Source organism: Bombus impatiens, unplaced genomic scaffold (genome assembly GCF_000188095.3).
Source record: "Bombus impatiens unplaced genomic scaffold, BIMP_2.2 scf_0526, whole genome shotgun sequence".
Classification (NCBI taxonomy): Eukaryota; Metazoa; Arthropoda; class Insecta; order Hymenoptera; family Apidae; genus Bombus; species Bombus impatiens.
In genome coordinates, this window is record NT_176945.1 from 365,856 (window position 1) to 386,997 (window position 21,142).

The following is a 21,142-nucleotide window of genomic DNA, read 5'->3' on the forward strand; positions in this document are numbered from 1 at the left end:
TAAAAGGAACTGGAATTTGAAAGTTCCCCTTCTAAAATCTATTCTCTTGCGTTCCATTTTGTTGATCACATTCTTCGTGGAAAAAGGAGGCGGAATGGCACCTGAAAGAATAGGGGTGGATGATGAGATCCGGCTGTCTTTTAGACTGATAAAATCCTCCGGTCTTAAATTCCACCTGGAGCTTGACGATTTTCATTTGTCGAGTTATTTTTTAAAGTATTTGTACTTCGTTGAAATACGCGAGGAATTTAAAGAAACACCGCGTGTGCTTGTTTTATAGAATGTTCAAGTTCCACGGCGTATTGGGGCTTCTGAAATATTGGACACCTGAATGAGCGATAAAGCTGTTTGAGTAGCTGATCCTCCAGTTATTTTGAGCTACGTATAGAGCTATCGATTGTACACAATTCGCTGTAGCCTGGCCGTTCGGCCCCCTTTATTTTATTTCAATATCGTGCCGGCGAATATAAGCATTCTTCTAAAACCGTGATATTTTTCAACAAATAACGAAATACCAGAATGTCCGTCGATAATTCACGGATAATGTATCGATCGTCGAAATCCAAAAATGGTAAATCGTTTCTTTGGAGTAAAATTACTTCTTGGTTATATAATACGTTTTTTGCAGCTGAAAGAAGATAAGATCTTACGCGTATACGAATATATAAATGTCGATGATTCGTTTGGAGAATATTATTTCACAGATTTATTTTATAAACAGAGCTCGTTAAACTTATTTGTTATTTTCATCGCTCCATAAAAATTAATTGGACCAAGAAGAGTAGTTCAATAAGAAGGAAAAAATATAAAAAGAAAAAAGAAAGAAAGAAGGAAATTGGGTCACGATGGATGAAATTTATATAAAACTGAGAATATTCCAGCCTGTTTATCTCAAGTAATGTTAAAAGAAATAAGGAAACTTGCTTCCTTCTCGAAGAATTAAACAGAATAAACATAAAGGAAGACACTGAAGATGTTAGCTGTTCCAATTTCTGTGGTATTAGTCTTCTATTAGTGATGTAAGATGATAATCATCTTCCTTAAAGTCTTTCATATCTTATACACATGTAAATACCGCTGGTTATCGAGTTCATTGGAGTACTCCCACGTGAAAAGGCTGGTCAGACTGGCTTTTTCGTGACGAAGCACGCTGGATTCTTCGAAAAATTATTTCCTGTTTCGTCTATCCTCTCGAGGGAACATAACCACGAGAGAATCATGGACGTGCGACGACTCATCACGGCATCGGTTATTTCCTGGTTCCAGTTAGTTTATTGTACCGGTACTATGACAGCTCTAATAACACTCACGAAGACAATATACCGCAATATGCTTATTAAAAGCGCCTCTCTAAGACAAAGCCTTAGTTATCGAATAATTCCACTAGTTATCGTCATGTTTTATAACTTGTCTCTATAATCCGAATTTTGTTCACTTGTAAGAGAAGAAAATTGTAGCGTGTCTTTAATCGCAGTATTTCTAATTTTACCTTGATTAAAAATTCGATAAGTAAATCGTTCGTTACTGGCTATAATGATATATTAATAATTATAATAAGTGTAGTAGTAGATAGATAAATAAAATTTTCAAAATATAATAATAGTTATATTAATAATTACGTTTAAGTAATAAATAAAACTTCCAGACTACAGACGATTAAGCGCTTATTGATAGTTGACATTCAAACATGTTTCTTGCATCAAAGTTGCAAAACTCGTCAGTTTACGAAAGTATGAAATTATAGGACACGACGGTATGTAAATTTGTCTGAAAACACTATTTAAATGGATTGATTGCCCCTCGTTGATGCAATTACCACGAAATGGAATTTCAGGTTTGAGCCACTTAGCTGATGCTGTAGGTAGTTTGTGAGCGTTGCATCGACAGTGTGTTTATCGATATAAAACCAACTAAAAGAAGGCTTCTTTAATATAACTTCAACGAAATTGCAAATAAAATTAATTCGAATAAAGTTATACGGAAATATGTAGAAAATTTTTAAGGAATTATTATTGGCAGACAGCGAATGTTTATGAGAAATTTAAGGGTGCAAATATGCACAGAATGCACATAATTCGCAAAAGATATAAAAGGTATCTAAAACATAATTATTCGTTGTTATTCCGTTTTCTTCGTTCTGTTCATAAGTATATAAATTTACATAAACATGGGTAGTCTAATTATTGAATTAATTTTTCGCGAATTTAATGGCAAACAGAGCGAGTCTGATAATTTTACATGGCGCAGGTTAATTAAAAATTCCTGTTTGTCTAAGTAGTAGCACGTGCGCATCACCACGTGCCGACATGGATGAACAATAAATTTCCTTCGCGTGTGATGACATTGATGAACGCGTCCACGAATTGAACAAAAAGATAAAACTATTAATTGCCACGTATATATCTCGCACGTTCTCGCAAATAAAGAAAATATTTTCCCTGGTTCGTATTTCCTCCTCCGGGGAATTTGTTAATTATTTTTCTAAAATTCACTGGTTTCAACGTGTTTACATTATGCACAGGATGTTTCCATAGCTTTAGATCAAACTTCGAGACTGATTTCTATCAACTGCTGCAAAGGTTTCTCTGTAGCGAAATAGCGATTAAGATTTCACTGGAGAAAGGAGATTTTCTTCTTAATCAAAGTAATTTTCGATGTTCAAAGTAAGTACGTAATTAATAGTGATCGTTTGATTAATTTATATCGGAGGGGAAGATTGATTTGCAAAACTAACTGCTTAGTTTCGCTATAAAAATAAGGATAGAAGGAATCTTAAGTATTAGTGTGATTGAATAAGATCTAAAAATAAGATCTAAGAAGTTCCGAGAAGAATGTCTCCTTTCATTCTTTTTTATAAATTAATCTGGTAACCCATTCTTCGAAAAGAACTAAAAGAGAAGAAAGAAGATTGGCTACTCCACTTAGGCTAAAGACTTCGCTACATACATACAGACATTATTATTTAAATTATTTTTTTTGTAGATATTAGATAGAAAATTATTTTACCTATTAGATATCGTAACGAGTACATATATTCTGTGCATTTTTGTATCTTTAAATTTCCCATAAATACATAAAAATCCACAATGAATCCACTTCTATGAATATTGCATTTCACAACGTAATATTAGTTTAAAAGGTGCTATATATTTCATATAAGTTATAAAAACAAAATGTTCTTGATCCATCTAGAAACAGAAATCTTTTTCCATCTGTTGTATGTCCCAAAATTAATTTCTTATGTTACAAATGTACGACGATGATAATTCTTCATTTTTTGAACCTGTATTCTCCGCAGGCAGTAGGGTGTATCGTCTTAAGCGAAGAATCGTGATCCAGCAATTCTGTTACCTGATCTTCATTCGTTATTTAATCGCGAAAATCGCGTGGGTTGCCGTTATAGTCAGTCTATACCATGGAATTAAGCACCCGGAAGAGACGAGCGGACGAACGATTCCGTTGGAAGCTTTGAAAAAAAAAACGAGGGATTGAAATGTCACGAACCCTCGAATGCTCTTAGCATTCTTGCTGGATCCGTGCTTCTCTTCTTTCTCTTTCTTTCCTTCTGTTTCTCCATGGACGGGGAAACATGGAAGTAACCGAGTGGCTTGAAACTGGCACAGCTTAACAAATAGCCCCCAGACTCCTTCAATTAAACGTACGATAACGTTAAAAATCGTTTGCATAAGGATTCATCGTGTAATTAGCGGTCTATTGGAGATTCGAAAGGGAAATGATCTTCAAAGGAAATGGAACCTTCAAGCTCTTTTTTTTACATAATAGGTTAGCTGGTTTTTGGTAGATTGGACGAATTGCTGTTTACCTTAGGTTGGTTATGATGGTTGTTATTACGATATAAAAATATACGACACACAAGGAACGCGTGCTCTATTCAAGCGTTTTGCGTCTGAGACTCGAATTCGTTTAAGGGGAGGAGTTTTATGGGGGGGAAAGGAATGGAGTTCATGAAGATATCTATTTTAAAATTTCACTGAGATAATTCTGGAACCAGAAGCAGAGACGAGACAGTTTTTATTAGCATGAATGAATCGTATAACTAAACGTGATATTTAATCCAGAATGATCAATTTAAAACACAGCACTCCTAAATAGACTGCTAAGATTTATACCGATTAACATTTCTATGAATAGAACTCAAGGAATGGAACCTAAGCAGAATGATTAATATTTTTAATAAATTCAAAAAGCATGATCAATATAAATTTTGTCGAATTCGAAGACGTAATCAATAAAAGTTTCGTCAACTCCAAATACCGTATTGAACAAAATTTCAAAGCCGATCAATACTTAAACCTGTATTTAGCCTACCAATATATGTACACACATGCATACATACATACATATTTACTCAAATATTCTTAACTATTCGTGACGCGCATAAAGAAAGAGATACTGTTGTTTTCCTGAAAATTGTTGCGCTGTACTCGACACGTGCATACATCGATAGCATAACAGTTACACTAGTTGCACGAAAAGTAAATAATCTATCCTTTCTCCCTTCTTCTTACACAATTTCATGTATCCTCGCCCCTTGTTTCTCGAGCGCGTTGAAAATACGATCGAGAATATACGCCATCGAAATGTCAAGATCGAAGAACTTTGTGAATCTCACTGACAAATATCTTACGCGAAAGTATACGTTGAACGGTAATTACGTAGGATACGCCTAAACATCGTGCCAATTTGAAATGTTGCGCATGCCAGGGCGGAATAATTTCAGCTCTTCCTCTTTTCGCGATCGCTTCTCTTCGCTAACAATACCGCTAGATAGATCAACGTCGAAGGGGTTTCATAATTGCGGCTTTTCGGACGCAACCCGGCTTGAACAGAACGTTGAACGTGCAAGAAATTTAATGGCGAAAAGTTTGCCGGCTGTGGAAGCGGCTGATGAAACTCGCCAGGTTGTGGAATTTGTGGAGGATAGTTGGACATTGAAGAGGATTTTTCGGATTTATGAGATTGATATCCCTAGCTGCAGAGGTTGGGAAGATGGGAGGGGAGGTAATAGAAAAGTAAGTGTGAAATGATGGAATTTTATTCTTATTTTATTTGATTATAAATGGGTCAGCTGTGTGGATGAAAAATTTTATGTTATCGACGATATATTTTAAAATCTTGATGAAGTTTTTATTGCATTTTTGTTGAAATATGAATGGTTTCTTTTGTAATTTTCAGTGAATCGAAAATAGTTCGAAGAACTCTTATTAAATTTTCACTGAATTTTGATTATAACGTGAGTGACTTTTTATTTTTAAGGAGGTTTTAATGGTTTTCATTTCCTTTGAGATCAGTGCTTTGACGATTGTATTTGTGGCGATTTATTGTTTCGTAAATACTTCTTTGGCTATTTAATTGTCTCCTGTCGCTGACCAACGCGTCTCAAAAACTAGAGACTCAAAGAACCAGAAGAACATCGTAGCTCGTAAATATTATAATATTCCTAATTTTTTACCACAAAGATCACGCATTTTCAAACATCCTGTGCACGCTTTAAATGCATTATTAGCATTTTTCACGAAAGGTCGAGCTTATCAGTTGATATTTTTTAAACAAGGAAGCAGAGGCTTCTTTCATGGAGCCTCGTAACGTCTTGATGCTGACCTTTGCTAATTAGTCGCTGATCCTTGATAAACGAAGGCCATGATTAGTTGTGTAGTCATCAATAAGTCGTGACATTTCTTCTGATTTTGATCTACTTCAAATTACATGATGGCATGTTCTAGTATCGATGAAGAGAGTATCCATTAGCGTTACTCCAGGAGGAATTGAGATATGTTGGTTCCTGTATAGTGAGTCGTGACAGCCTGTCACGAGCAATTTATATGATGCGATCGCTGTCGAAATTTAATATGTGACCCTTCCACTGCTGGCAACTTTGCTGGTTAACCTTCGACCTGACGATCTCAGGGCGAGATCGCGTTCTTTGGAACAAGAGAAGATTATAGGGATTAATTCTAGATGGAGAAGATTTGAAAATGAAACGTGATTGAAAGTGATAATAAGAGAATTTCGTGTAAATTCGGATCATTGAATTTTTTTTAGTTTTTCGAAAGATACTCCTCAGCCAAGTCTTTATTAACTGCATTATCCTTTCATGGGAAACCTCTGTAATTACGGGACCAAATGTTAATACAAACAAATCAGTTTCTACGAATGTAAATACGATATAATCTATTTTTAAGAGAAATGAAATGATAAATAGAATCATCGAATAAAGAAATTCTTATGTCCTAACAACTTATCCTTCTCAGTTAACAGATTGAAATCGAGCGAGAAATTTATAGCAGCTTGCCGTCTATTCGTTTATCTCTTTAAATGGAAGATTTTTATTTATTTCATTTCTTACTAGAATAATGCACGGAGTATGGATTTAAGAAATTCAGTTTCGATTTCAAGGTCATATTATTGTACATCGCTCAGTTCAAAAAAGAAAATGCTGTCCTTGAAGACTAAAATGGTGTAACCCTGACAGAAATAATTGATGAACCACGATATTTGCCCTTATGGATTTTACAATTTCTCTTAGTTAAGGAAGAAAGTAAAAGTAAAAAGAGAAAAGAAAGATGTAAAAAGGGAGGGTACGAAGAAAATGAAGAATGACACATGTTCTGGCGTTTCACTGCGTAACGAAAGTTAGATATTTCACGCTACATTTGGAAACACCTTGTGTATGCATCACCATATGGCGGTAGAAAAACTTGAAAAACATCATGCCGACGATGAACAGTCCAGAAATGTTAATAAAGTATTATCCATCGTTGATACCTAATTCATTGCATGAAACTGCTTTTAGTTGACTATTATTATCGAAGCGTGCAATAAAGAAGTACATTCACGAGTGTACAGAAATATCTGTCGCGTTTTATCCGTGGAAGAATTCCACCGGAGGCATTGACGAGCTGAAAAGTCGATACTGTGTCCAGCAAGTCATCGAAATAATTGTGCTAATAACAGTTCCCCCATTGTATCTCTTTTATCGTCCTTTTGCGCCATTTTTAGTCACAGAGATCCCAATTTCCCAGTGTACGCGATGATTCAAACTTGATTCACCTCGTTTAAAAAAATGTCAGAGAGGCACGAATCACGTTGAATTTCATCGTCGAATCAAATAAGCTTCGTTGTTGCGTTGCATTTGATCGCGACTATGGATCTACCGCGGCAGGAAAATGGAATTCGTAGTAACTGACCTTTTCTTTCTTCTCGTTACGGACGAACCATCCTTTAATATATTCTTGGATTTCCCTTCGTGAGATTCTCTGCAACGATTTCATTACGAAGTATATTAAGGCGAAATAAGAATTTTTCTGATGTAAATGAACATTTTTTAGAATTTGTGTTATTACAATTTTTAATTTCTAACAGGACCATTCGTTCAATTCTATAATTAATTAAATTATAATTTCATTCTTTACCACGAGTTCAATAAATATATTTTTTCTCAGAAGAAATTATTTCTAGAATAAACACGAAGTACTATTTTACGAAAAGTGGTAATGCAGCTTTTGCAAAAATTATGCGAAAATAAAACATTAGGAATTATTTTATATCTATTAGATAGAATCTTATGAAAAAGGTCATATATCGTACGTAATCCTCAGCCGGTACATACGTAGAAACTTTTCACGTATGTATTACATCTTTTACGCCTTAAGAAGAAATCAACGCTACACGAACGTGTCTTGCGTAACGAAGATTTCTTTCGGAAGGAAACAAATTTTTCACTAAAAGTTCCCTTTCCCATTTGTGTAATGTTGCTTGGGATCTAAGCTGGGTTGCTAAGGGACGAAAGGCTTCTCGTAACGTGTCGAATGGAATTTTTATTCCCTTTCAATTGGTATTAATAGCGGAGGTGTGATTTTTATTGAAATTTATCGCCACCTTGCGAAAGGTCAGTGCACACTAAAAGTTTCTCTTCCTGCCTTCATCTGTTGAAAGGGCCTTAAAATCACGCGCCTATCTATCCTTGCCATAATCTTTTTATCACCCAGCTTCCACGAAGTCTATTTCGATTCAAGCGGCAATAAAAATCAAGGATGAAACGATCGTGAAATTCATTCACGTAACTTGAACGATGAATCATTAATAGTTTCCACTTGGCGACTCTGTAAATGCACAATCTCCACATACCGTTGAAATTTGCAATAAGCTGGGTCGTTTGAAATTCCAAGTACATGTAAAGAGTCCCCGAGGGATGCTAGACGGTACTACAGGACGTGGATAATCGGCATGCGATTTTGCGACGACGTACGAACGGGACGACGTCGTCTTAAGGCTGTGACAACATTACGAGATCTTGTAGTAAATAATTTTACGGACGGTACACGTGAAACACGACGTTAATCCACACGTATTTACACACACACATTCGTCTGGCGGTGACGCGAGTTCTATGTGTAAGCAAGTGTCACGGTCTCTACGTTGAGTAATCCTACATTCCCTCGCATAGACACGCTATGACAAATTAATAAAAAATGTCGTTCGAATAGTCGAATCATCGAATAACTTGCCACTTTGCATGGTAAGAGCTACAATTAAGTTTTTCGAAGGCAAATTTGCTCTTGAAGGCTGTCATGAATGAAAATTCAGCGCAGTCCTTTTTTAAATTAGCAAGGTGTAGTAATTAAGCTTTTGTTTTGTATATCTAGTTTAATAAAAAATAGCATCTGGTATTAATATTAATTTCCCATTTAAATAATTGCGAGAATGTGAATGCTTTTGTGTCTCACTATACACGCGTCAAGGAAAATTCAATTCTCTTGATCTATGGTCGCGCAGTTGGAAAAAATCGCATTACTGTAACGTACAAAGATTTATGCGCGTTTAACGAAGTCTGTAATTATTCTATTATTAGCAAAAATGTACATTGGAACTGAATCTTCCTTCCAATTGGAAAATATAATATTTTGCCTCGAATTCATCTTGAGGTACATGATGTAACAAATTTCAATATCAATTTCGATGTAGAACAATTATATCGATCAATTTAATTCAACATAAGTTTAAGAGAATATCTATTTAGGTTATCGTATCACGTGTAGAAAATAATAAAACTTTGATCTTTTCTAATTTTCTCACGAACCTAACACTTATGAAAGAAACACTGCGAACTAATAGCGTAAACACTTTGTAACATGTACATACCCTGTTATTACACTTGTGTAGAGTATTTTCTCTTGAGAAAATTAGTTTTTCTTTCTGTAATTTACGTGATAATAAGTTATTATTGATATATAGTTATATAGTTATAGTTGATATATAGTTGATTGATATATAGTTATAGTTATATATAGTTATCGTAATATGTATTTGTTCAAAGCCTTTATCAAGAAACGAAAAATGTATTTAGGACTGGAACATGGTCTACAATTCTAAATAATCAATGTTGATATGTGGGATGAAAAACAATTCGTAGAAATGGTTAATAAAAGTTATTCGTACAATTTCGAAAGGTCAACCCCTGTAGTTTGTTATCAGGAAACAAATTGGATGGGAATATTAATGACATTCTCGTCCCACTCGATAAACTCTATCCTCGTCATTTAATCGTGTCGGGAATTTTGCAATAATTACTTCATTCTGCTAGTTAATACCGCGTAGTTTGTGGTTTTAATTATGTACGAACATGTTGTTTGAAAGTTCCACGTCTATTTAGGATTTTTTGTTCAATATGCATCGTTTTCGTTGTTGTATTTTCTATGGGATATGGTCGAAAGATCATATTATAAAAACAAATAAGAGAAAATTTTGTATGGAAAAGCAGCTCAAGAGTGGAGGAAAAAATTCTTTTATCTGAAGTTTGGTTTTCGAGAAACTTGAGTTTGAAAATTCATTGTGTACACATCTGTGCACTTCTCTAACATAACGTATTTAACTATGAAAGTGCATACATATGTGCGTGTATACACGGCGAATTTTCGAAATTAATTTTCTCAAAACTTAAGCTTTAAATGAAAAAAATTATCCACGCTTTTAGTTTATCTCAATATTTTCTCATAGAGAACCAACTACTGTAAAATAGTTTCAGCCGTACCCTCTAGATATGCCATCTTCTATTTGACCCTTCGAAGTCTCGATAATTACCATTTTCTGTTTTTTGGCTCTTTTCGTGCTGTTATCGATCAATGGAGGTCTGCTTCTCTTTTCATCGTTTTTCCTTCGTGCTAAGCGACGGCAATTTTTCAAGCAAAATTCAAGGTAAAGGGATCAAAGATAATGAAAGCGGAGGAAGAGGTAGGAGAGATGGCAATACGCTGCAAGATTAATGTTCGGCTCGCGAGCCGCCGATCGAATTATTTCCTTTTTGTGTAGAAGAGTGTGTCGCGTTTCGTAAGGACGGATTTATAGAATATACCGGGTGTATATTACATAATTATGTTATAATTTATATTCTATAATTAGTCTATAATTATATTCTATAATTAAGATTTCGTTTACAGTGTTTTTACAATGTTAATTTACTTAATCTAATGATTATACCTGTACACATACCTATAATTTTCCTTATTCTACTTGAGCTAATTTCTTACTCTCTGCTCTCTGAGAGACAATTTTATTCAATAACTATAATTATACTCAATATATACGAATATCAGAAAGCTCGAGATCACATGCTGCTTTGAATATAATTATATTTTCTGATATTCGTATACTTTCTGATATTATACTTTCTGATATTCGTATATATAATTTATAATAACATCTATTAGTTTGAAGCTTATTCGAAATTTACTTCGTGAAGAAGCTTATTATATGAAACTCATTTACCCAAATAGCTCGTCATAAGCTTATTACGTCTACTCAGAGAACGAACTTTCCAGAGAATACATAGTTACTCTTCGTATTTGCTACTTACTTTCTCGTTTAAAGTCACTTGCATCGATTCGATGACACCCTGTACAACAGCGTGCAGTATAAATCCCGTTTTATCCCAACATTTCCCTCGTCGCTGTTGTACATCGAATTCAATTTGTGTAATAAATTGCGTTCCTATGATAATCAATATCATAAATTTTCGTCTGTCCGGACGCTTTCTTCCCGTATACGTGGCCTCGTATTAGTTCATATTCCATCGGTTTTGTGCCATCGGATGCACCTGTATCGAAATCATTTTGTCTCGTGATACTATTTCAAGAGATAATCACTTTCCAATGCCGATAAAAACGAAGTTCTATGGAGCTTACCAGTTCGAAGAAGATGCTATTTTATAAAACCTAGTTATAGATTTTTCAGATAAAATTGCAGTTAATTTCGTCTGTACCTGTCCGGTAGCCCAATTTATGGTTAACCAATGCATGTAACATGAGAAAGTAGAAATAGAACGAAAGATACTTTTTATTCGCTCGACCACAAAGTAGTTTCGATCTAATTGGCTTGGTTTATTGGTCTGTTAGCTTTACTAGCGAAGTTTGGTTAACAAGATCAACTTCACTTCGGGTTTTATTATATTTGCGAAACTTCAGCCTCGTTTCTGTGTTAAAGAGAAGCAAAGATTGGTTTCAAACAGGAAGTATTATTTTCTTTTTACTTAGTTTGATGAACATCGTTAATAACTTTTCAAGTTGCTTGAGAAATAATTAAATGTTTTACGTTTATACAGTTCGCTAAAAAACTATTTCAAGAATAAAAAAGAAATAATTTAAAATCTGCTTTTAATAAATATTTTAGATCAAAATAATAGCGTACTGGTTGAAAATAAAATAGAATAACCAGTGAAAAATATGTATTAAAATCTGAGCACGAAAAATATTGCAGCTTTAAAATTCAAATATATATTTTAACCATATATTTAAAAAATGATTGATTTTATTACAGATCTGTTTTATTAAATTTTATGTTTAAAATTTGCAAGTTTCCTGTGACTTACGGATGAGAGTATGTATTCCTATTTTTTGTCTAATGCGAACGTTTAATCTGTCAGAAATTATTACAGACATTACGAACGATATAATTATTACATAAATCAGTTACGTGAAGATTGCGTTGAACTGCTTGAAGAAACTACGCACGTACTATAATGGCGTGGCACTTTATCAACGGTGTGACAAGAACAGTAAAAAGATTACGCACACGTGGAAAGGAAAAAACGAGGAAAGCGCTAGTCAGTTAAATGAGTCACAAGAAGAATGTTTGAACGTTTATATTTCACATGTGGTATCATCGATTTCGATCCGCGTACAGATTCCAGTTCCAGTAATTTCCCTTACCAGGTATATTTCGATCGATGAAAGTATGCAGAAAATTTTCTATTATATAACCCTGTTATGGCTCTCAAATTTTGTATATACATATATAATGCCTCCCAGTCTCGATCTTTTCATATCGTTTTAGTTTTCAACCAAGAAAAGGAAGCCTTTAATGTTTTAAGGAAACCGTTAGCATCAATCAATAACGAGTTTTCCATATTTTTCTCAAATTTAACAAATTCTCTAAGTCTTTTATAAAATTTTCTAATTTCCGAATCTTCCTGTAGAAAAGTACGATCGAGCCGAAAATAACCCAAAGGCTGTAGCAAAGTATTCTTAGAGGATCTTTTCTATTTGAATCGAGTACGAACAATTGTATATTTTACTTCAAAATTTTACTGGTGATTGAAGATTTGTACAATGTAAAGGCTCTTATAAGAATTTCTTAGGTCGAATTCCACTTTGCGTACCAAACATTTTAAACTCAATTAGAATCGAGTCGTGACTTCTATCACTTATTAACTCTCTCCTAATCGAAGTTAAAACCCGAATACTCAAAAATTCCAGTTATATAACGTCATGTAATCCTATTAGGATTGAGTCAGAATGCAAAGCATTTGCTGATCATTTCCTAATTCGGGTAATCAATAATTTCAGACAGGATAAAAAAGTGAATAGAATCGCTTAAATTTTCGTATGATAATAGAATTAAGTATTTAAAAAGGAATAAAAAGGGAACATTTTAATAAATATTTAATAAATAATATCTCAGAATGTGTGTTATAAATGTACTTGCACATAAAAATTCGAGATATACTACGTTATCAAAGATTATATACCTGCCTGTCTTTCCACTCCTCGTAAATGCAACGATAAACGAAGTATAACTTTGTACGCATGAGGGACAAGTTATAGCGCAAAAGATTCTTCTAAACAGTTATTGTGAAGTTTGTTCACAGAAAAAAGCGTATTTATGCATATGTATACATTTCATATATGCGCTTGCATGATTAAAGAGCAATCTTCGCCCTCTACGTAAAAAGAATTCTCTTACGTAAAAACATTATAGCTTCCCATTAAATTCATCTGTATTACATGATTATTCCCACAGGTATAGTGAAGGGACCTTCAAGTTCCAAATTGTATATACATTAGCGCTAAAAATTATTCGAATATTATAAAATTATTATTGAAAAGACAAATGATGATCTTAGTTCTTCTTGTTATTAGAGATTCGAATGGAATTAAAGAAATACGCAACAGTTTAGAATTCTCAGATGTAGAAGATTATGTAGTTATTTTTCTTTCTATTTTAAGTTATTTCCTTAGAATTTATTTAAATAAACAATTCGAAGATACGTAAACATTATTACACATTAATGAATTAAAAAACTTCTAAACCTGAAAGATTAAAATTTTAAAGGTTTGAAAGTTTAAAAATTCGAAAATTCGACAATCTAAAATTTGAAAAATTCACAAATTTAAAACTTCTGAAATTTGAAGTTTAAAAATTAAAAAATCGGAAAATTTAGAAATTTAAGAGCTCAGAAATTTGAAAATTAAAAATTTTAAAGATCGTATGCATGTATTTATTTATTTATTTAAATTTGAAATTTGAAATTTTAAACGCATGGAATGTTGAAAACATTTAATGGATCAATAATACATAATCACAGAGCAAAGCATACAGATACTGTATTTACTATGCTACTATTATTCCCTACTTTCTCATGTGGTTTTAAGACACAGTTACATTTCAGAAGAAATAGTATCAAACGGCTTGTACAGTGTGGAAAATGAGTTTGCATAGGGTCTCGTGATGGTCAACGTATCAACTTGAAGACATTTGGTGTGCATACCAAGTTGCTAGTGGAAACTCAATAAGACGCTACAATCAGGTTACGCGAAACGCGTACACACGCTGGCTTCCCGGACGTTTTCAGTTATACAAAACGTGCCGGGACTCTTGGCGACGACACACCGCTTCATTCTGTCTTCAACCTCGCGCGGTGTATAAAAGCGCTGCAAGTCTTTTTTTTCGAGCACGTTTTCTAAACTTGCAACCTTGCTTCTTCCACTGTGTTCACCGATCGTCGCAAGTGTCTCTTGCGAAACGTCGAGAACGACAACAGTTTTCAGACTGGATCGATACTGGCCGAAACTTTTCATTGCTCGTGTCGCTCTGTTCTAACTGATGTCCTAAAGTTTATTATTTCATCCAATGTTTTATAGTTTTGAATATAAATATTTCTGATATCAATTAATTGTAGGTTTAATTATTGGCATGTTATTAAGTTTATTATATATTAAATAGAATTATATTAAATATTATATATTAAATAGAAAATCATCCTATACGTACAGCTATAATGTACGATATTCTCCCATTGAACATTAACGAACTAGAAAAAGATTACACGCGTGTATTTTTTGAAAAAACCAATCCATCGATCGAGTTACAAATGAAAACGAAGAGAACGCTCGACGATTCCACGAGCTTTCGAAAATCCTTGTGCAGTTACGTGAAAGCTTTTCCAATAGAAGAGTGTATATTCCCTCTTTTCTCCCCTGGCAAAATCCTGACGAGATCTGGTCGCGGTTCGCGTGTTTTGTTTCGAGCGTGATACGAGTATAGAAGAGAAGGAAAGAATGGTCAACGATATTTGCACGCGCGTGCATATGCGCGGACATGATTTCTGTGCATTGAATAAAACGATTCGCAATATCTGGGCTAGTGATTGATATTTCTGCGTCGCTTTTGAGAGGCAGAATGAAAGACAAAGAGAGGAGGAGAGACGACAAAAGTGCCCCACTTTTCGAGACACCCTAGAGTGTTCGTATCTTCGATCGAACCGCTTTGTTCAGCTCTAAGGATCCATCGAAACGGCCATGTATGTATGTACGGACGTGGAAAGGTGAAAATAAACGAGAAAATAGTGGATGATCGCACCTTATACGTCCGTGGACACCTAACGAGACCGTGAAATTGAGATTGTTCAACGTGCACAGGTAGTTGAAATTGGCGTTCCATGTGGTCCACGTGTGCGATATTAGACGGACTTAATTAAGAGATAAATATAAATAACGCCAGGATGTGTATGATATCCCGAATAAATATAATTTTAGTCATTCGAGCTGTAGGTACACGAGACGAGAAAGGGTAGTTAACGTAATTGGTATTATTTATAGCGTCTTCGTGCACATAAACGGCAATCCTGTGATGAGTAGTAGGTACATACAATAATATGATACACATGTATACTATAGTACCTACATACATAGAATACATTTATTCTTTTTTTTTTGCTTCTTAATGAAAAACCACCAGCCTACGTACTTAAACGAAGAGATTACATAATTCGATAAACTAATTAACTTTATCATGTTACGAGACGACCGGAACGATTAGGGGAACAAGCGAACTTTCCGCGTCGGTTCTAGAACATTTGCGAAACTTGTTATAAATTGTGCGGGCAACTTTCTCGCTCACACTTGGCGCACACTTCGTGGTTGACCTCATTAATGGCTAACAAGTTGCCCGCGAGGACGAGTTTGAGGAACAATCGAGTGGAAACTGACAACTGGAGACGCGTCCCGCGTCGAGGCTGTTCCCAGTATACCGCTCTAAATTTAGGTGTTCGTGAAACCGTGCAGTTTAATTAAAACGTCCACGTATACGAGCAATTTTCGCAACACGTTTCACGAAGGAAAATTGCTTAAATGAACGAAGAAAAAATAAAAATTCGCAGTACGTAAGAAGGACCTGGTTGCATCGAAAGCGTTATGTTGATTTTTAAGAGGTTGTGTGTATGTTTGAAAATTAATCAATGGCCAGGAACAACCCTCGTAGTTGCTGGAATAGTAGCATACATATGCAACGAGATTCAATCCATTATCCATGTTGAATATGTAAATAAAACGTGCGTCGTTCGCTTAGCTTACAGTATGTAACATTGTGAGTTTGGTCACTTTCGTTGTTATTCTTTACTCAACAAAAAGAATTTCTTTACAATTTTGTTGGTATGAATCATTTGCTAAAGAACGTACATATACGTTTTTTTGTAATATACAATTATTTGTATTATTTCCATTTATGCGTATTACGTTACAATTAAGTGTACAAAATACTTTATTATTTCCACGTCTATTATTTTTTTAACAAAGGGTGCCTTCAATTCCAAATATACTGAACTGGAAGAATCAAATTTTATCTTCAATATCTATTTAAATTTTCCTCAATGAATTTCATGTACATATTTCATGTTTCAAGAAGTAACGTAGATTTTTATAGAATTACAATTTTAAGGTGTCTTAATCTATTATATTCTCCTGATTATCTGAAGCTCGTCGACGGAAAAATAATCTCATAATATGCTCATACAACTACGAAAAATCTTGGAAAGCTTATTACGATAACATCAGCTTGCATAATTCGGGTATTTATCTCCTACAACTATTGGGTCAGAATTGAATCGTTTGAAGCATGAATCGTAGCCAGTTCTCCCCTGTGAGTTTCTAGTAACAAACAATTTTATTTAAATTCGGAGTTTTGCCAAACCTTACGTTGTGCGCGTCGAATAAAATGAAATCGTTGTTCACAAACTACGCCATTCGCCCTCGGATTTATCTTAAAATAGAACGTCGGAATGAAGATTTTGCATATCCTGCGATCATAAGTGATTTAACAAAATTTAACAAAATCTGGACAGGAAGGTCGAGGAAGTTTGATAATTTCAGAAACGTAAAATCATTCAATTGAAAATTACACATTTATTTTGTGAAAGCAGTGTCATTGATTAATGATTGCATCACTGTATTTACGTTGATATTATCGCGCATTTATTCGATGTTAAAGTGAGGCGAGTCTCGTGTAAGCCTCACACGAAGTTTTCACTTGCTTCAATTAATGCGATACGCTCGGGTGAGACGGTTCATTGACCGTCACGAAAAAAACAAGGGAAAGTAACAATTAAATTACGCGAGATTAGATGCGTTCCGGTTAATGTTACGCCGTTTGTAATTCGAATTCAGAATTTTCGATTCAGAAAATCGACGATGCGATTCGGTTACGCGCACGCAACAATAAATCAACGTAAGCGTGGTAACATTTTGTGGGAGAAACCAGCGTACTCTCTTTTTCTCGAATACCTAATTTCTATTTTAATTTCTGTTTTTAAAAAGCTGCTATTACCTCTGTTATTTTTCTGAAAAATAAAATGTTAATTGGATCTTTTTATCTAATTCACAAAGTCTTAAATCCTTTTTTTATAATACTCTCTCTTTAATATAGTAACATATAATAAACACAGTACATACACATTGACATTCTATGTGTATGATTGAACCGAAGCTGAAACTCGGTGTGTGAGATATCGTTACCAGGGAAATGGAAACCTTTATGTACGAAAAAGGAAAAAGAAAGAAAGGAAAGAAGCTGGCAAATATAAATTATTAAATATTGTAAATGCTGAATTGTTAATCACTTATTAAATATACATATAGTCAAAATAATAAAATTCAATGAAATATACGTAGAAAAGCAATACGTATAATCAGCTTTTAACAAACATCTATGTAACAATGTATAACTTCCACGAAGTTTATTCTAACATGTCGCCATAGAATACACCACAGCATCAGGTTTCGAAAAAAAAAAAAATCTGCTGCTGTTCAAAGGATTTTATGCCAAAACCAACGTTAAAACAAAACTAAACGAACATCTTTTCTTTGATTAACAACTTCCATTGCGCGCGTTTCATTTTAATGAAAACCGTTCTCTAGCCCCGGGGAAATTCCGTTTATACTTCGCCTCAATGCAGCATTCGCATTTATTATTTATCTTCGCTTTTCGGTTCGTGCAAAATTCAGTGAGCGAGCATCGTTACGAGTCACGACGTTAGAAAAGCAACATTTTTCTTCTTTTTCGTTCTTAATCGGCGAATTCTCTTTTCTATGGCTCTCATAAAGGAAACCTGTATGTAAAAAAAAAGCGTATCGCACACAAGTCGTGTCACGATCTTGTGAAAACTCGTTGCGTGATCATAGAAGAGATAAACCGCGACCGCAACAGGTTCGGGTTCAGGAAACTTGCCCCTTGATTAAACCACCCACGCACGTGCGTGTGAACAGGCGCATTTCTATGCGTACAGGTTGTCGAATGGTCCAATTTCTACTGGTATCCTCCTAACGATCAATTTTCCTGCCCTTTCGTCTGTTTTCTCTTATCTTGTAAATCTATTAATCCTCTCATTACACATACTTATTTGCATGTTAATTTAAAATCTGTTTGCTTAAGACCTAGTTGCGTGTAAGACCATGCGAGTAATGCTAATATATGTACACTGCAAACATACATATTCATAATTATGAAGTAACTGCTTTTGCAATAAATATAGATTATGATAATAGATATTTAATAAAAAATGACTACGCATTACATACGTTCTGTGAAGGGAACGTAGAATTATTTTTATTTCCATTTTCTAACGTTAATGCATTTCATTTACAATCTTTTTTTAAACCTATTTACATTATTACATTATTTAATTTCCTAATATCGTAATTGTGAAAAAACTTCCAACAATTTGTTTGATATTTCTTCTACTACATATTTCTTCTTCTGCTTAGATTTCATAATTGTTATTCGTACAAATACGTAGCATCACGGTAGTAAGTGTATTTAATGACGAACAATGAAGTTCGTGTAAAATACCGTCGACGATTTATCTGTAACGAGCGGTGGCGATTGTTCTTAATTATCGGTGATCAAAGTTGCGTGCGGAGTCGCTTCGATTCCGTTGCAAAATTACATCGTGTGTTTTTCTACGTCGTTGCCTCTGATTTAAACGCATTTTTACTTATTTTCTTAGAAACAACCGCCGCTGCGAAATTCGAATTAGTTACGGACTCTTCCTGTAATGCATTGTTCACTTTGTAACGAGAAAGTTGAGCGTTGCGTTGCATCGCTTTTATTGTTCGCGAATTGTTTCTCCGAACTCGATTTTAATCGTGGAATTTCTTTGATTTCCACTACGTGATTTCCTTGCCGGAAAATTAAATATCAAACCGCAGAAGCTAGTCTTCAAATTAGGTACTGTTAATAAAGAATCTAAAATATGAAAAACACAAACATTTCTGTAACAAATATTTCAAATAACGTTAGAGAACGCTATTTAAAAATCATACAAGACACCTTAAAATATTATCAAAGATCTCCCCAAAAAAGTTATTGAAAGAATATCAAAAAGTCCCCTGAACGATTATTCAAAACAATAAAAATGACAAATAGCAAAATTTCGTTACAGGATAAGAGAAATATTCGTAAATAAATCATGAGGAAAACGCTGTGTGAAAACGTATTTTTCTCGCATTAATCTCCGTAGGTAGAACGCGTTATACGTATACCAGAGTACGGTTTCCAGATTCAGATACAGGATCTGGAATAGTCAAGACTGGTTGACAGTGAAAACTCGTTGCGTGCAAGAAATATAAGTTTATAGCAACAGGTTCAGAAAACTCACCCCATTAATGAAAGGCGTTGCACTCGCGTGTAGGTGCAACGCACGCAGAAGATACGACTGATTGGAATGCAGCCAGTCAGCGAATTCTTTTCCTCTTTTTTTTTCTCCATCTTGTCGTGTATGATTTTTCTCCCAACGGGAAGATGATTATTTTTATGCTGGAACGAAATCTAAACGGTCAGAATAGGGGGAAATACATATAGACAGGGGAAAATTGATGTTCCCTGCGACGGATGATCGGTAATTACGATAGCTCGATATTACCTTCGGCTTTGCAGGCTTCCAAACACTTCCTTATCCTTTTCTGATGAAAATGGTTCGTTTGTCATTTGATCTCTAGATTTACAGATGTTACCACGAAATAAAATAGTATTATGAAATGCACGTAGTGGAGTTACGATCAATCGACCGTGACTGGAATGTAGTCACGATAAAACTGTATTTCCTTCCTGTCTTTTTGGGAAGTACCGTTTTCTACGAGCTAACAGTAAATGTACCTCTACGTTTCTTATGGACGACCTCATTTAGATTCTCGGGCTTATTAAACGATAACATCCTCCGTCACTTTTCTGCTGAGAAGATGTCTTTCACCTTCGAAAAAGAAAAAAGAAATGTGGGACGAATCACTTCTGGCGTAGGAGAAATTGTAGCTCGCGAACTTTCCAACGAGTTCATCGCGCGTTCACGTGTTGCACGTTATTACATAAGAACGTAGATCGCGCATATAGGCGCGACGCAAAGCGACATGTCACCCTCGTTACCCTCGTCTCATCCTTTTATTCCTCTCTTTCTTCCCGCTTTCTCTTTTTTCCTATTCGAGACGATTTATAATGGTTTCCAATCACCCGCGATTGTTATTCGATAAACGTGTAGCAAGGAAACTTATCTGAGATGGGAAAAAAGGATTAAAAAAAGAAACGAGGTAAACATTGCGCGAGATTTAATATTAATAAATGCTGAATCTCAACGAACCCGCGATGGATCACTGATTGAACGAGTCGGCGAGATCTTTTTCCTCGTTACGATCGCTCGATCAATTCCTTCACGTGTGCCGCGGATATTACGTAAGGGGGAAAAAGGCTACGTGCACTGTGTAATCTCTTACCCTTACCGCGATATTACCCCTGTTCCCTGTTGCGTATCCGCGCCAGAAAACCACAGAAGTGAATATCTCTTGCGATTTATACGGCATAAAATTACACGTCACGAAAGCTTCGGCTTTAAAGGCTGTTTACCCGATTGCATTTTTTTTCCTTCCCGGCGAGACCGAACGAGTAGTCTCTTGATGAGCGTAAACAGCGTTGTGTCGGATATAGTCTTGACTATACACGGGGTTAGCTTCTGATAATGAAGCGATGCAAGCCGGAAGACGGATCTAAAGATAGATGAAAGAATTATAGAATGAAATTTGTTTATGCG

At 34.9% G+C, this 21,142-nt stretch overlaps 1 protein-coding gene and 1 long non-coding RNA gene across 12 annotated transcripts in view; one reads left to right on the plus strand and one right to left on the minus strand.

The window, feature by feature from the left end:
- Nucleotides 1-21,142, plus strand: part of LOC100742759 (protein lap4) — a 52,490-nt gene that overhangs the window by 8,736 nt on the left and 22,612 nt on the right. The gene's annotated exons all lie outside the window — the stretch shown is intronic.
- On the minus strand, nucleotides 10,691-12,100 carry LOC105681038. The gene is made up of 3 exons (XR_001102427.3): nucleotides 11,885-12,100; nucleotides 11,202-11,488; nucleotides 10,691-11,113 (listed from the first exon to the last, which is right to left on the minus strand). It is a non-coding gene; the product is annotated as an uncharacterized LOC105681038 (long non-coding RNA).